The sequence below is a fragment of the Prionailurus viverrinus genome, chromosome F1, assembly GCF_022837055.1.
Source record: "Prionailurus viverrinus isolate Anna chromosome F1, UM_Priviv_1.0, whole genome shotgun sequence".
NCBI lineage: Eukaryota > Metazoa > Chordata > Mammalia > Carnivora > Felidae > Prionailurus > Prionailurus viverrinus.
The window spans coordinates 43,743,180-43,746,858 of record NC_062577.1 but is presented as its reverse complement, the minus strand read 5'-3'; positions in this window follow the sequence as shown (position 1 = coordinate 43,746,858).

The following is a 3,679-nucleotide window of genomic DNA, read 5'->3' as shown; positions in this document are numbered from 1 at the left end:
AAAAATTCAACCTTAAGAATTATTAACTATAAAAGGAGACTAAAGTAACGAGGACTTAGCAGCTAGGAAGTGAAGGAAACTAAAGAACATAGGGATTGTGCATTTTGGGAGCAGCCACCTGACCTCTAGGACTGAGATGAGGCACAAAAGGAAGAGGCTTCTCCCTCTTCACCTAAGGATTGAGATCCAGTCCCTATTGGACAGGCCATGGCTGTGGTGCATTGGATGGCAAATAGGTCACTCTGGTGCCACACCAGTGGAATTTCCTGCAAATCTGTCCTCTGGGGTGCTGGGAAAAGCTGTTCACTGAGATGTGTCTCACCAAAGACGTTGTACTACAAAATCACCTTAGAGGAGTTCAGGGGAAGTTGCTGGTGGCTGAGTGTCGCTGGCCACCACGCTGGTGCAGTCAACATGCTGCAAGCGCTATGAAAGCCATCTGCTTTCTCATATAGCACAACAGATCCAGGAAGCATACAAGCATCAGGAGGAAGATGGCAGAACACACCAGAGCTAGGAAGCAAAACTCCTTTCCACTTCTCTTCAATGCTCTCTATTGACAATGCTTAACAGACAGCTGGCGAGACAAGGGAAAATATTTAATGGGCAAGTTCCATTGAAATAATGAAATGATGATATGGAGCCCAGAGGCAATAAATGCTGATTTGGAACCCAAAGGCAATAAATGATTATTCATACTTATAAGAAAGTGAGGGAAGGCAGAGAGCCTAAAGGAAATAAGGAAGCAGGTCATGCAAGTGGTAGGCGAAGAACATTTCAGAGAAAGGAAACAAGTGCAAAAGGCCTGGCTCAACAGCATACTCCACATATTGCCAGGTAACAAGGATGCTGGTTTGTCTGGAGCAGGCAGAGGGAGGAGGTAGGTCATAAAACATGTCAGTGAAATAGCAAGGGCATAAATATGGCCAAATATGGACTATATTTTACTCTCACTGAAATGGAAAGCAATGAAATAGCTTTGAAAAGAGAATTGATAAGCTCTTTTTTTTTCTTCCTGCTAAGGATAACCTGGTTGCTTTGTTGAACAGAGAATAAAAGTCAAAAATAAAAGAATGGACAGACATTATAAGTCTATTATAGTAATCTAGGGAGAGTTACCGGTTAACTTGTCTAAGATGTTAATGGCAGAAATGGTGAACAGTGGTCAACGTCACACACACACACACACACACACACACACACATACACACACCCCACACAAACATACACACAGGCTTAAAGAGATAGAGATATTGTATTGTATAAAAGAAAATAAATGTTAAAGAGGACTAAGTTTTGGCCTGAATAACTAAAGTAACAGAGCTGTCATTTCTGAGTTAGAAAAGACTTCATGAAAACCATGCTTTATATGAAAACCAGGAGTTCTCTTGCCTATACTGATATGGAGCTCACAGAAGAAGTATGGACAATAGGTAGATATTTGATATCCATAGGCATGAGAAAGTATTTAAAATCATCCAAATGAATAGTAGCATGTGTGGTAATTAACATAGTCAGAGGAATCAGAACGGAGTTCTAACATCAGAGAAGTGAGGAGAAATCAATAAAAACAACAGAAAAAACAGGCAGTAAAGTAGGGGGAAAATCAAAACAAAGTGGAAACTAATGAAGAAAATATATTTTAAGAAGGAAGGAATTATCAACTTGATAAATGGTCTTTATAGGCCCAGTAAAATACATCCTAATAATTGACCATTGGATTTAATAATATTATGATTACGGGTGATCTTTAAAAGATTATTTTGATAAACATGAGGTGGGGAAAGGTTGGTTTTGAGGTGAATAATAGGGGTAAGAATACACTGATGATAGTAATTTAGCAACTGTTTAATGGTAAAGAGGGTAAATAGCTCTGGATTGCACTGATGTACCACTGAGAGATAAAGTAGGTAAATAAGAAAGGATAGATTCAAAGTGGAGATAGAGGAAATAAAGTTAAAGAAGACTGAATCAATGAACTGAAGGTCCCAGTGTACACAAATGTTTGAAATAATAGGAAGAGAGGGATGATCTGGAAAGATAAATTATAATGGTTGAAAGGAGAGAGATTAGAAATTGATACTATGGACAAACTGACATTAGCAGTTGTAGATAATCAAGGCGGAAGATATAATCATTATACCAGGGTACATCAAGAACTGAGAAGTTCATATATTTCATAGACTCATCAATGGTGTTATTGAAACAAACACAAATTATGAAAAAATAAGTTTTTAGATATGTAATCTAAAATTTTCAAGTAATGTTGTTGACTACATGCTTTTATAATTAATATCATGAATCATAGATTTGTCTGGAGGTGGAGAATAAGAATTTACATTAAAATATTTTTAATGTTTGTTTATTTTTGAGAGACAGAGACAGAGACAGAGTGTGAGTGGGGGAGGTGCAGAGAGAGAGGGGGGGGGAAACACAGAATCTGAAGCAGGCTCCAGGCTCTGAGCTGTCAGTACAGAGCCCAACGCAGGGCTCGAACTCACAAACTGTGAGACCTGAGCCAAAGTCCGACGCTCAAATGACTGAGCCACCCAGGCACCCTGAGAATTTACATTTTTATTATGTATCTTAAATGGTTACTATGTAAACCCATGGTCTTCTAATACACATACTTCCGTTACAATTGCTGAGTTAATCTGATTCAATCAACAAAATATGGGGAATGAATGTGGTTTCAAGACATCTATTTATTGTCATGAGCATAGAGACACTGATACATAAACATACAACAAAAATGAAGTTCCTTTGTTATTTTTGTAGAGTCAATTTTGCATTTGTTCTAGTTTCTCAGCAAAGTTAAATGCCATCAAAATGTTTGGTAGAAATGAGAACAAAATGAGAGAAGGGGGATTCTGTGACAGAATTTCTGCCTACAATGACATTTGGGTTTGCATTTGCTACATTTCTTTCTTTTAGAATCCTAAGTCCAAAATATATTTCTTTTTCTGCCATTGACTTGTAAACAGGAGAAGAATTAGCTGATAGCACAACAGCCATTCCAAACTGTAACACACAAAAAGTCACTTTTAGAACGAAAATGCAAAATTCTTATTATTTATCTTCTTCAACCTGATAGACAATGAGAGTTGTGAGGAAGGAGTTAAAACAGAAAACATTTATATTGTTTGCAATAACAATAATGTTAATTATTATTTTATCATTATTAATCTTCATAGCAACTTTGCGTGTCAGGTATTTACTTTCTCCTTTATAAATATTGTGCAGTAGCAGAAATAACCTGATATTTAAAGAGTTTGTGTCACATATTTATATATCTATCTATCCACATATATATGTACACATTTATGTAAATACCATCACAAAACTGTAAGCGACAGAGCCAAGATTCGAATTCACATTCTGCCTTACTCTATCTCTGCTCTTTTTACTGCACCATTATAATCACATTGTCCCATATTTGTAATAGAATTTTACTTAAATTGCAGCTCAGGTCTGAAAAGTAAAATCATTGTGTTGTAAGAACATGAAGAAATTTCTAGAAAAATTATAAAAAATAAAAAGAAGAATATCTTAAGATGTACAAATTTAGAAATCTCAATGTGTGATATTTAAATTGAGAACAGATGGCACATATATGTTAATAAGTTTTAAATACTACATAGTGTTATTGAAGTTAGTGGGGAGAGGTGCCGGATTAATT